Raw genomic sequence first — 14,471 nt, 5'->3', positions numbered from 1 at the left:
TTTTGCATAACAACTGTTCAGTCACAAACTGGAATTACTTTGAGCCAAAGGAGTGATGTTGTGTGGTGTTCTGTGTATTGTCATTGTTTATTGCTAAGACTATTATTTAATTGAATGCTGTCTGTGGCACACTGGGCTCTGAAGTAAAGGAGCATCGAGGTACAGAATCCTTTCTCTGCCAGTGTTATTCTTTACTGTTCCTTAATTAAGATATTATTAGGATAAACATATTTTTTCCTTCCCATCTCTCATATTTGCCTCAAAAGAAGGAAGATTAACCCTCATCCCGTGAAACCTTGTACATCCCAAATTATGGAAACACGGGGTAGCATTTTAAAATATTTAGAATCTAAAATATTTATTCTGTAGCTTGTTACTGGTAATAACAGAGAGCAGAAGAGATTGCATCTTTCATAGTTTCTGTGCTGAGTTCTCTCAGGAGAACTGACTGTATCAAGTGTTACTACACTTTATAAAACCCCCTTTTTAACTGTGTCTTTGTGAAAAGTGAGTATTTTTGCAGAAACCCTCCAGCCAGTCTCCTGGCAGTCTAACCAGCCACATTTCTGTACTCTTATTGTTCCAGAGATTGTCTGAAGTTAACTTCCAGGTAACACTTGGATTTATTTCAAGAACTGAATTCCCTGCCAGTTTGTCAGTGATTTATTCTGTATACATAAAGATGTCTCAGTTTCTCATCTGGAAAACCAGGAATGGAATAAATTCCACACACCCAAGTGCCAGTCATATCCAAACTATAGGTACCCCATGCAAATGGGGTAAATACCTTTGTGAATTCTTGGCCAGTGATGAGATTTCCCTGGTGCTGTTTACAGTAATAATAATGTCACTCCTGATTCCTTTTGGCCTGACATTTATTATTGATTTGGGTGTACCTGTTGGAAACTCTAACTCTTGTATTCTTGACCCTCTCACTGTTGGCCTCATCTGTAAAAGGAGATGAATATGGGAGGAGGATCTGCTCATCCACACCACGATGCACAGCAAAGCTCTGAAGTTTTGGGAATGACATGCAGCCAAGTGACTTGAACCTCTGAGGTTCATTACCAAGGTTTGTTTCCATATAGAAGTTGTTGGTTTTATTTTGTTTGTTTGGTTTTTTTTTTGCTACAGCAAACCCAAAATCCCATGATGGCAGCAGGATAAAGGAAAAAATATATTTCTATCATGTTTCTCTTCAACCTGACTGTTTTGAGTATTGATTTTGCACTCTTCATGGCAGGAAGCTGTTAAAAAATCAGTGCAGCCATGGTTGGAAAGGATGTTTCTTGCCCTAAGATGCTTTGAGAAAGCTCTTCTGGATTTATTTTTCCTCCTGGGTGCTGCAGGGCTGTTCTGCATCTGTGCTGCTGCTCTCAGTTCAGACAGGATTCTGCAGTAGAATCTTAAAGCACAGAATGGCTCTGTTTGGAAAGGACCTTAAAAATCATCCAGTGCCACCCCAGCCATGGCAGGGACACCTCCCACTGTCCCAGCTGCTCCCAATGTCCAGCCTGGCCTTGGGCACTGCCAGGGATCCAGGGGCAGCCCCAGCTGCTCTGGGCACCCTGGGCCAGGTCCTGCCCACCCTCAAAGGGAAGAATTTCTTCTTAATACCAAACCTAATTGTACTTTCTTTCAGTTTAGAGCCATTTTCCCTTCTCCTGTCACTGCATACCCTTATAAAAAGTCCCTTTCCAGCTCTCCTGCACAGCTGATGATGGCTGAAACGCTGGATCACTCATCCAAAGAGCCCAAACTCACTGTTGCTAAATTTCCAATATCTGAGCAGAAAGAGTCCTGGAGATTTCAGTGTCACTCCCAGAGGAAGAATTCTGTCAACATTTGGGGTGTAATGCCCTTGTGTTCCTGCTTTATCCAGGAGCTGTGTTGGCCAGTTACAGTGCCTGGTTAGATGCTAGCACTTTGGAAAAGCTGATTGTTGGGTGCAATGGCTGTAGAGCAGCTGATAGGAAAAGCAAGAGAAACTACTGGGTTTGGAAGTTTATTTCATTTAAAACCAAGTTTTTCAGTCCTAAAATCTTTGCTGTCACTCGAGTGCTTTCCTGTGTTTTTACTTGCAGGTTTTGATCCTAGAAGGTTTTTAAGGTGTCCCAGAAGTGTAGGAGAAAAAAAAAAGGAAAGGAAAGAAAAAAAAAAAAAGGAAGAAAGTAGGAAAAGAAAAGGAGTAGTAATGGCAGAATGAGGAGTTAAAATCAGGAGAAACAAGTGATGCTCATTTTCTACAGATTCCCACCCTTCTCCTGCCCACCTGAGCCTTAGGTTCCTGCTGTGATGGATGGTGGAAGCTGAGGGAAGGAGGCAGCACAAGCTCTGGCTCGTTTGCCAGAGCTGTGGGTCGGGATTGACGTGCAGGGTGTTGTTAATGAGAGCAGACACCAGCTCTGCCAGCTTGCCTTCCCCTCCAGCCACGTGCTCATCTCAGTGCCTGTCCCAGCACAGCTTTGCACAGAGCTCAGGGGAACCTCAGAGTCTCCAGGACTTGGATCTTTCATGTTTAGTGAGTGTAAAATCTCAGAATCCTTTTGGGCTGGAAAGAGATCATTGAGTCCAAGCTGTGCCTGATCCCCACCTTGTCCCCAGCCCTGAGTGCCACATCCAGGTGACACCTCCAGGGATGGGGACTCCACCACCTCCATGGACAGCTCTTCCAGTGCCTGACCATCCTTCCTGTGAAGGAATTCTTCCTGATGTCCAACCTGAGCCTCCCCTGGCACAGCTGGAGGCTCTTGTCTTATTCCTGCTTATCACAGAATGGTTTGGTTTGAAAGGGACCTTAAAAAACCACCCAGTGCCACCCCTGCCATGGCAGGGACACCTCCCACTGTCCCAGCTGCTCCCAATGTCCAGCCTGGCCTTGGGCACTGCCAGGGATCCAGGGGCAGCCCCAGCTGCTCTGGCAATTCCATCCCAGCCCCTGCCAGGGAACAATTCCAAGATCCAATCTAAACCTGCTCTCGGTTTGTAGCCATTCCCCCTTCTCCTGTCACTCCAGTTCCTCGTGCATTGTCCCTCTCCAGCTTCCCTGTAGCCCCTTCAGGCACTGGAAGCTGCTCTGAGGTCTCCACACAACCTTCTCCTCCCCAGCCTGAACAGCCCCAGCTTTCTCAGCAAGAAAGGGATTCAAAACTGGGGGGAAAGAGGGGCCTGAGGGGCAACGAGGCACATTGGAAGCACAACTAAAAAATGTGTGAGAGAATGCAAGCTCAGCCTGCTGTGCTGAACTGATGGCAGGCTGTGCTTGGCTGCAGGGCTGTTCACTGATGGGTGATTATTGCACAGAATCTGTGTGTAGGAATCCAGAAATGGACATTTCTCTGTTTGTCCTGTTCTCCAAAAAAGGTATTAATCCTATTTGTCACTGACAGAAAAGCCTCCAAATATCCCTGGGTAAACCAGGATTTATAAAAAAATTAAGTAAAAAGCAGTAGAGTGTTTAGTATGTCACTGAAATGAAAAAATACGGATTTTAAAGTGTTTAATACATGGAATAAAGATGGAGGGAAAAAAGTGTAGTTCTTAGATCTCCTTCTTCCTTATTCTCCATGATTCTGCAGTTTTTAAGGGCACAAAGAGTGATTGGTTGAAAGTTAGTTGCAGTTTTAGTTATGTAAGTAGGTATAGAAAACTCATTTGTTAATATATAAAAACAATACACGTGTCTATTGTTAATAAAGTAAAAATAGATATAAAAATAAAACAACTGCGTGGTTCAGGGCCATTTTATGCCATCAGAACCAAAGTGGGGCAAATTATAGTGATTTAAACTTGTGCAGAAAGTCTAGAAAAACCTGCCAAGTTTTGTGCTAGCATCCTAATAAACACAAGAAACAAGATCCTAACGAGCTTTAAAGTTTTCTTCCTAACCCAAAGAACTGAAATAAAGGGAATTCCCCGTGAGGGAGTATTCCAGAAAAACTCAGCTCAAAAGAGACTGAGAAACCCAAGTGCAAGAAGTGCAGCAGAATCAAAAAGAGAAAAAGTTTCACAGTGTTCTGTCACCTGCACAGGGAAAAGTGTTGCTGTGTGCTCGGTGTGTGAATTTATGAAATGAATAAAATAGTTATGTGCAGCAACACGCAGGAAGCCAGCAGTGAGATGCCCAGTGATAAGAGAATGAAGAAGGCCCAGGTTTTGTGGCTTTTGGGAATTGTGGAAGCGAGGTTGGGAGCGGATTTCTCCAGGGTGATTGTCCTTTCTCACGCACAGCACAAACCTCTGTGGTGCCTGCACCAAGTCAGGCACAGGAGAGCTCCCTGAGGGGTGACACTGGAGTAAAGGAGGGCTTTGCAATCAAAAAAAAACCTCTAAAAGAACCAAATCAGCTCATTTCAGGAAAGGGTGGGGAAGTACTAACCCAAGATCCTTGCTCTGCAAAGGGGCATACAAAAGAATGGCTCAGTCTGCTATACTGGTAGATAAAACAATAATAAATAAACTGCATGCTTACACTCCTTTTCCCTTCTCTCCACACCAATGCCCTGACCCTCATCAGAGCCTTCAAAGCAATAAATATCTTTTCTGACTGACATGCAGATGGCACTTGTGCCCTCGTTAGGGAGTAAAATTGCTGAACTGCAATATGGGGGCATAGGTTGGGGGTGTTTGGGCAGGAGTGGGTTCTTCTTGGGGCTGTGTGTCTCTTTAAAATCAAAGAACTGCTGCTTTATTGCCCTCCTGTGAAGTCCATGCTGATGCAAATAGGTTTTTGCTGAAGAGACTGGAATCAGTGACAAAGCACCATTTTAAAGACACACACAACACACACACACAAAAAAAATATTTAATATTGCATAATCAAAGAGAAAAATTGGAAACTTTGTCCTGAAGGCAAATGCACCTATTTCTCATTCACTCTCCTCCCTTTTTCACTATTTTTTTCCCATGAAATACATGCAAATCCCAACATGCACTAAGTTTTCCTCCAGGCATGATATACTTGTGTGGTTATTTAAGAAGTGAGTTGAATAGAGATATGAGGTTTTCCCAGCAGAAAGAGCTTGGAAAAAACCAGAGTGCTCTGTTTACTGCTGTTGTTTTAAAGTTATGCACTCACCCCTGAGAGCATTTGTAGGTAGTAAAGGGGATAGCTGTCATTCTAATTATGAAAAACACACATTTCCTTCTTAATTTGCTTTGTCTTCTCACAGTACAGCCACTGTTTCTGAGTCTGCCTACTTGGAAAGGTGTCTAGAAATTAAGTTGTAAGCGATTTATCAAAATGAAGAGTGGTTTAAGGAGTAATTCAAGTAGAGCAAGAACTTGCTGTTATCAATTAATGCTTGAAAGAAATCACAAATTCTGGTTGCACAGGACATTTGTGAGTCTGGAAGCAGCAAATCAATGTGTGTGGTCTGCAAATCCTTCCAGAATCCTTCCAGCTCTCCATTGCCTTTCAAGGTGTTTGGGGTGAAGGATATTGAGAATGGTGGGGTTGAGCCTGAACTAACAGAAGTACAAACAGAAGGATTAGAGGATGGGTGGGGTGTGGAGAGGAGGGAGGAGGGTTGTGGGAGGTTCAGCTGGGATGGGAGACAAGGAAAGGGGATGTGGGAGGTTCAAATAAAGTATAAAAACCAGGAAGGGGGTGTGAGAGGTTCAGGTGGGACGTGGAGAGAAGGAAGGGGGATGTGGGTGGTCAGGGGGGATGTACAGACAAGAGGATGCTGTGCCATTATGGACAGAAGGATTTCAAAGGCTCTCCCACAGTTTTCCCTCTGGTGGTTTTTGCCTCCAGTCGTTGGGATACTGTGGATACTGGTGTTGGTCAATTAGAATAATTATAACTTGAGATATTTTGTTCCAGTGGTATAAATACCGTGGCTGGAATGGCTTTAATAAAGTTACTTGACCACAGATTATTTAATGTCCAGCACAAACACTACTCTTCCTGCCTTTCCCTCTGTCTTTAGGGATGCCAGGAGTTCCAAGCTTGGCTGTAGGAGTTTGGATCAAAGTGTCACAACGTGAGGAGGGTCCCACTTGGAATACCAGCCCATCATTTCTCTGGGTAGTATTCTATATATATTCTATTTCTATATAATATATAGAAATATTGCAGTATTTCACTTTCTGCTAGGGGAACACTTCCAGAGGGGTATTTTTAGTAGCTGGAAGTACAAAGAGTGCAAGGCCAGTGGTGTGGGTGGTGCCTGTTGAACACCCTGGAGTTGGCACAGCGATTCCTGCACGTTTTCCCGCGTTCCCACTGGGTTTTTTCAGCCCTGAATTATGTCAGCACCCACGTTTTATAATCAGAGGGATCAGCACGAGCATCAGGGAAGACACAGTCAGGCTTTTACACTGATGCTTGAGGCTACTGGGCAGAGTTTGTCTTCCAGATCTGTATGAGAAAGCGAAGAGCCTCCTCCCAGCTGCTTGTTGCCATCCTCCTCCCGAAGTCTGCCTTGACTGAGATCCATCAGCTGATCTGCTCCGAGGCTCCTCCAACCCTAAAAACTAATCCAGGCTGCTGGGAATAAAGCAAGCCAGGGAGTGGCTCTCAGAGCAGCTGATCTGGCAGATCTTTTGAGCTCCTCACACAGGGAAGAGGAAGGAGGTGGGAAACCATGGAGAATGGGCCAGGAGAATTTTTTTTAATGAAATTTGTTGTTGGATCTGTTCAGAGTAACAAAAAGCCAGTGGAACTGTCCCTCACTGGTTTACATTCCTGTGGCTTCCCTTATACAAACATGCATCCAGCTGAGCAGAAAACTGATTTCTCTCTCTATAATTCCTCCCAAGAACCAGCTTTCAGCTGCAAATCTATTTTTTTTTTTTTAAATTTTATTTCCATCAATTTTCTCATCAATTCAGCAGCTGTGCCAATTCCAGAGCTGCATCCTGAGAAGTGCAAGAGAATGGAAGCAGCCCTGTTCAGTGGGGTCCCACACTGGTGTCAGTGACTGGAATTGCACTCCTGGTCATGGTTGGGTTGCTTTGGCTTTCTGTGTGAAAAGAGATTTTACAGCTCTGCCATGGGCTTAAATTGTAAGAAAGGGACTCTCAGCATGGCATGGTGATCATAGGACTCTTACTGTGTGGTTGCAATGAAAATGTTACAACTTGTGGCTTCTGGCAAGGTGTAAATGTTTGCAAAATACAGTCTTAGATACTTAAAATAAGGTGAACGGTAATAATAAAAAAAAACAACCAAAAAAGCAACAACAGCAACAAAAACCAGCCAAACAAAAAAAAATTCATGTCATTGAGGAGGCTGTAATCTTGACTACTATTTTTACAAGAGAAACTCCCAGAAATCTGCTATAACTAAAACTTCCAGGCACTGGCCCCAGGAAGCAAATTTAAGAGCACTGGGTTGATGCTGCCATGTGTGAAAGGAAAGAATTCTGCTTTGTAGGGAAGTGCATGGAGGCATTTTGCAATCCCACTGGGGAACACTTGCAGGAGCACCCACAGCTGGAGCAGCAGGTCACTCCTATCTCACCTTTCACATAGATTCTGTGTGAGAATATTCCGGGGCTAGAAGGGAATCCTGACTTCAGGTTACCTGGGAAATAAATAACACTGATTTCAGTTCACCTGGAAAATAAATAACACTGATTTCAGTTTACCTGGAAAATAAATAACACTGATTTCAGGTTACCTGGGAAATAAACAACACTGATTTCAGTTTACCTGGAAAATAAATAACACTGCCTTCAGTTTACCTGGAAAATAAATAACACTGATTTCAGTTTACCTGGAAAATAACACTGACTCCAGTTTACCTGCACCTGAGCTTTGGTAAGCCCCACCTGCATGAAGCCCTTCAACAAGGCCTTATACCTGGTTTTATTTCTTCCTTCATTCCTGGATTATTATTTTTCCTTATCCTGGATTTTTGTTTGTATTGATAACTATTACTAATATGGAAAGAGAGTGAAGAGGTGATGTCATGAGAACTTCTGTTTTGGTTTTCTTTTCCAAGAGATTCCAAACCTTGCAGATTTTAACAAATTGTTTTTCATGGCAGAGTTTTCTTCCCTTTCAGGGGTAAGTTTTAAGTTTAAATTAGGATTTGTATGAATCTTTCCAGGAAAAGGGAAAATTTTATTGTTTCTATGGTGTTTTCCTTAGTACACTGCTGTTATCATGATGACTATTGTGCTTTACAATTTTTAAATAGTACTAAATGTACTCCAAAAGAAAACAAAAAAAAAATCCAATTCTGCAGAAAATTACAGGCAGACTCTGTGGATGTAATAGCAATAATATACCAGACTTTTTAATATAGCTGGTTTGGCTCTTGTGTATCCTGCTCTTTATTCTTAACACTGTAATCAAGTGTAATTACAGGTGTAGACATTTTAATTAAAGGTGAATGAGTTTTAATTAAAGGTGAAAAAAGTAGAATTGGACCAACATTAACAATGTCTCTGTGACCTAAGCCAAAGAATGTCACAGTATATAAGTAAGAAAATTCTGATTTTTACAAAATTCTCCTATTGAATCTATGAGGTGCCTTTGTGCAGGAAGTTGTGCTTTAAGGTACAAAGCACCCAGGTGTTGCTGCATTTGTGGGACAGTGGGAAATCTGTTTGCCACTGAGATTTGCAAGTTTTATTTGGTGCATTATCAGTAGATAGCAATTAGCAGCTTCTCTGCTAAGGCTGCTCACGGAGTATGAAGTTACCACAGAGGAGTTTGCTGGCAGAATTGTGATGTGAAATACTTGATATTGGCATTTGCTTTTCCTCTCCTAACTTCAGGATTCTTTGGATTTGGCTCACAATGGGGAGTTTTTTTGCTCAGTCTTACCCCTGAACAACGTGTCCCACTGTCTTTGTGACAAGAGATTGTCACAGCAGCAAAGACAAGAATGAAAACCACCTGCCCCATATAGAAATTAAATCTTTCTTGGATGCTTTGAATTTCCAGGGGATTGCAAGTCTGACAGAGGATTTATCTTTAGTATTCTTCTATGCTATTATTATTCCTCATTTGATTTTACTACTAACTCTGTGTGTTGTTCACAGTCTCTTTGAGCCCAAAGACCAAACCACTTTTTAATGTCCTGTGCTAAATAAAATAATTGATCTGTTCTGTGCCATTTTTGTACCAAGGCAAGAGCAGTTGCTGTATTTTTATTAACAATGCTAACATAAATACTGATGCCTATATGATTTTTTTTCCTGCATCTACAATATTTTTTTTCATGTTTTGTGAGCTTTGCTCTTTCATTTAAGTGATATAACTGAAAAAATAATGGCAAAGAAACAAGTGAATTGAGTTACTGAAAAACTGTGAAACTAAACAATTTTGCAAACCTCATATGGACAAATCTGGTGCTGGTTTTGAAATAGTGAACTATTAATCCATACAAAAAATTCATTTCTCAGAAGCCTTTGATAATTTTTTCCTTATGTCTCTCTATCTCTTTCAAAGATTAATTTCTTATCATCCTTAAATCACATTTTCTATTATCTATGAGTTTTCTATATCAAAGTTTGTGATAATACTAATGACACAAACTATCTTTTTGAGGTTAAGAACAAGCACTAATGAGGATGAAAATATTTCCACACAAGGTAATGTCAGACCAAAGGGTGGTGCTTTACAAAGATATTTTATTTCTCATGTGTGTCATATTACAATTAGAATCAGTGTGATACTGGAGTATTTATTATCAGTATTTACTGGAGTAAATATACTGCAGTGATGGAGCAAAGCCACTTCTGTTTTCTGATGGTGCCATGCTTTGCTTTACTAAACTTTGCCTTATTTGGTCTATAATAATTTCCTATTTTCCTCTTAACATTTCAGATAGGTTGTCTAAGAATATCCTTTTGACCCTAAATTTAGAGTATCTGTATTCACATAATGCTCTCTTTTCATTAATTCTTCCTTAAATGAAATAAGGAATGACATACAAATTCTATTTAAAGAGAGAGGTAGTTCTGTTGTTAAATCAATCTGTGAGAACCTCCACATAAAAATTTTTATTTAGAAGTTTTATTTTATTTAGAATTTTATTTATTTATTTATTTATTTTATTTAGAATTTTATTTTTTTTATTTATTTTATTTTATTTAGAATTTTTATTTATTTAGATTACATATGGAGTACCCCACTGTCATCTTTTTAAAGCTGTAAGCCTAAGCAAATAATACAGATCATTATCTGTGGTAACTTTTGGATTGTCTGCATAGTTTGGTTACAAACAATTTTTACAAACAAACTTTATATTGTCATTATGTCTGATATCTTACAGGAATCATTTAATGCACACCAATCAGTCTTTACTCACACAGATCGGTCTATTTATTTTAAAAATGAAGAAGGTTCAGAAAAAGTTCAAAACCCTCAGAATTTTGCTTTGCTGCCTCTGTCACTAAGCACAGTCTTTGCTTGAAAAACCTGCTTAAACCCCAGCTAATTGATTTAACATCCCACTTTTTTGTATTTTTTTAAGTGGCCAGTCTGGGCTGATGGAATCCTCGAGTCCACAAGCATTCTGCTTTTTTATACATGTTTCTTCAAGTTCCAACTACGTAGTGAATTTTATTAATTAGAAGAATGTTTCCCAACTCAGTAGGCAGGCTCCACCAGCCCCAGGAGGTGGGGTAGGGCACGCTGTGAAAGAGGAGAACTTTGAGGGCAGGGAAAACTGCTTACCTTCCCCACCCGCCTGCAAATACCTTCCCAGAGTAATGAATATATAATTCCCTTGGAAAAATCACTTCCCCTGACACCTGGGAGGGGGTTCAGCTGTGGCAGGTTCAGTTTCCCCACAGGTAAATCTTCTGACTCAGGCAACAGCCCCAAAAACTTCGCTCCTCTCCTGTTTACACACAAAGAAAATTTGAGAAAGTTCCGTTGAAACACTCAAAGTTTTGGGGCCAATGAATTAAAATGAGTTTAAGCCCCATATAGTTGCTCTGACTAAGAGTGAAGTGGTTTTCCTTCTGTCTAGCTCAATATTTTAGTTGACTCACTTTTATGTGCCTCTATGTTTCCATAGACACAGGACCTTGGATTTCTCAGATCCTGTTTCAAGCCCTTCCAAGGAAATAAGGGAAGCTAATAAGGGAATAAGTTTGCCTCAGGGAGCTGTTGTGAAATACACTGGGGTGTGAATTTAAAATGCAGCAGTTTGCCTGCATTAACTCCTTGTGGGAATTCTGCACACAGAATGCTCAGCAGCTTGGTTTAATCCACTCTCCTAAGATTAGAATGACTAAAACCAGGTAATCCTAAAACCTAAAAGAGGGTTTTTAAAGGTATGTATTTTTCTTTAAACAACAGGAATGATATTTCCATTTTAATCAGCTGTTATCACCCTAAGGAGTTTTGCCCAGTTCCCTGGTGCTTGATTTGGTTGAAAACAGTTCCTTGCCCCAAATTCAACTTACAAAGCTGTGCCAGCAGAAGCTGAGGCTCAGGTGGTTGGGAACTGAGGGGAGCACTTTGAATTTGGACTGCTGGCAGTGTGCTGCTGAATGGCACCCCTTCACACCACAGAAAATGCAATATACAGCCCACTCTCAATCTCAGGTGTGGGGTTCTGTGGACTGAGGCAGAGGATAATTAAGGTTTAGTCCCCTCCTTGTCACATAAAACTCGTGAGGTGCTGCATCCTGACACCTAATTCAATTTAATCACTGTGCACTTCCCATTTCTGTTGGAATTCCCTGCACTGCCCTCATAAACCTTGAGAAGGAGCAGGGAGGAATGAAGGGAGGGGACAAGGTAAAAATATACAGAGAAATAAACCAGCAGAAATGCATGAACAGACACATTCCTGCTCAAAAGAATGAGGAGCATTCACTCAATTAGTCTGGACAGACTTTTCAACCACGAGACAGAAGGTGAGAATTCAGAACCTGGTTTGTGTTGTGGATACTGCAAAATTTTCTGCATTTTTGTAGTTGATGTAATTGTCTCCGTGTTGGGGTGAGTTAATTAAATGTTACTGCAATATTTACTGGTGTCTGTTCGGTTTTTAAAAACACTTAATTCTGTGTTCTTGTCAGTTCATTTTCTGCCAAAACCATCTTGTCTTCTCCATCCTTCTTTGGTTTATGTAACCCTGTGTGGTTTTATGAACATGTTGCTCTTCATGCCTCTGATAAGGAGGAAGAAACTGTTACAAATTAAAAATAAAGGTTGTTTGTTGTCAAGTGGAAAGGTAATTTATAAAAAAAATGAAAACACACTATCTCAAAAAGTATTTCACATATAAATGTTTCTTCTAAAATTCACTTAGTGCTCTATGTGCATAGGAATTTGTGAGAGATCTTTGGGTATTTTTTCACCTATCTAAAATAGTTGCAAAAACACTTCTATTTTATGGGCACCACGATTTAAGCAGGATAGTTCCTCTCATCCATGGGCACTTCTCAGCTTGGGGTAACTGGAAGTTTAACAGAGTTGGGTTTCCTCATGATTCTGCTTGTGGGTGACAGTGCACAAACCATTCAAGCAGATTTTTATTTCTGCCAGCCAGGATCAGAGTTGTCTCCCTCATAAGAATATTTCACAGTGAGTTTACTCCTCCTCCTGTCCAGCTGATCCTTTCAAATCAAGGGACACACACCTACTGCTGCCCCACTTTTTCTCAACTCTGTGGTAAGAAAGAGCATTTTTAATGCATTCTCTATATTGCAAGCTACCTCTTGTGTTAAAATTACTGTCGTGGCTTCAAAGGTGATGTCCTGCCCGTGGCTGTGTTGGAGCCACATTCCATTGAGAGCCTTTCATGGCAGATGCCTGGGCTGTTTGAGTAACCCAAACTATTGGGTTTTATTTGCTGTGCATGCCATTCACCTGCAGAGCTGGGCAGGGTGGGAGCAGAGCCTCTGCAGATGAAAAGCTGAAGGGAAATTGGGCAACCTGTGGGACTCTGCTCCTGGAACAGATCATTCTGTGCTCTCTTCAAACCAATCAGTTTGGCTTTGTTTGGTAAAATGGGTCAACAGAGCTCATGTGTGATGGGAATCCTCTTGGTGAAGCCCCAAGATACGTGTCTCTTCAATTTATGGGCTGAAGTTGCTTTTTGGGGTAGCTCTTAATGACAAAGTCCCATCAGTGGATGCAAGGCAACACAAATGTGTTCATTTTCCCCCTGGAGATTAGCTGATGCATTATTTTTTGTCTGGAGAACTCAGCTCACTCCAGTGACCTGAAAGCTAAAATTTCCAGTCCTTAAGAGGAACAAAAATCACACATCACTGGGACAATAGCTTTGGAAATAAAGCCCATTAGGCCAGGTGAAAGAATTCCTCTGGCTGTATAGCCTAAATATGGGAATGGGAAAAAGTCAGATGTGGAAGAAAAGGAATATGGTGAGTCTTCAAAGATGTTTAGGAACAGTGAAACCATTTGTTCTCCATGTCTGTGTAAAAAAGATGAGAAGTAATGAGCATCAGTTACAAGAGGGGTGCAAGATCTGCTGTAGGCAAGGTGAGGTTTCAGAATTTCCTGTCTTTTAATAAAGATTTTAGGGTTCTGACCCTTTACTAAGCACATGAATTTGTAGCTCTGTGCCAGGAAATTGCCTGTATTCCATGCACTGGAGTGGATGTGGGCTGTGATCAAGGTTTTATATTCTTGCTCTTCTTGAGAGAACATCCTGATGAAGAACAGAAATGGATTCACTGTGCACCTACTCAGATACATGAGCTGGGCAAGTCCTTTTGGTTAAATTAATTTTACATATTCATTTCTGAGACCTAAAGATATCCAAAGTGTCATTTAGTTTGATTCACTTGATTATTCTTATCATCAAGAATATATTCTTTCCCTGCCTCCTGTTCTTGAATTTAGTCCTCTTTGGTTGGGTGCAGGCTATGACTTCACCTTTCTAAAAAGGAGATTTCTGCATAGCTGTCACCTTTGTTAGGTAAATGATACTCGTGGCTGCTCCTTGCATGAGATGATAGGATCTTCCTTTACATATGTCTGAAGTTTTCTCCTGAAAGTAGATTTTTAGCTCTATTTACAGCTAAACATAAAACCACTTGGGATTGTCCCCATCAGCAGCCAGAGCTTTCTACTTCTGCTGTTAAAACTTGCATTGTGTCCACAGTATCAGAGTTCCTGAGCTCAAGAGATCTGAGGACAGAGCTTTTTAAATGCAAAGATTGTTTGGTGCCTTGCTGATTGCTTGTGGTTAACCGCTATGTGAATTTAAATATAAAGAATAGAAAGTGTGAAGTTTTTTTAAAAACAGGCTGGAAGTGGAGTTCTGGAGATGTACAGCTGACATTTATTCACTGCCCCATCATCCTGGTGCTGCAGAGACTATGGAGATATCCATGGAGACATTCCAGAACAGTCTGGACACAACCCTGTGCCTTGGACATTTGCAGGGTTAAATGTTCTGTGGTGTTTGCAACACTGCTAACAGGATTTCTATCTTATAAATAAGAGGTTTGTGTACTTCTAAAAATATAACAGACAAATATCAGACACAAGTATGTGATGGCTTCTTCTGCTTCTGCATTAGA

The sequence above is a fragment of the Cyanistes caeruleus genome, chromosome 3 (genome assembly GCF_971803275.1).
Source record: "Cyanistes caeruleus chromosome 3, bCyaCae1.hap1.1, whole genome shotgun sequence".
Taxonomy (NCBI): Eukaryota; Metazoa; Chordata; class Aves; order Passeriformes; family Paridae; genus Cyanistes; species Cyanistes caeruleus.
Note: the sequence above shows the minus strand (reverse complement) of the source record.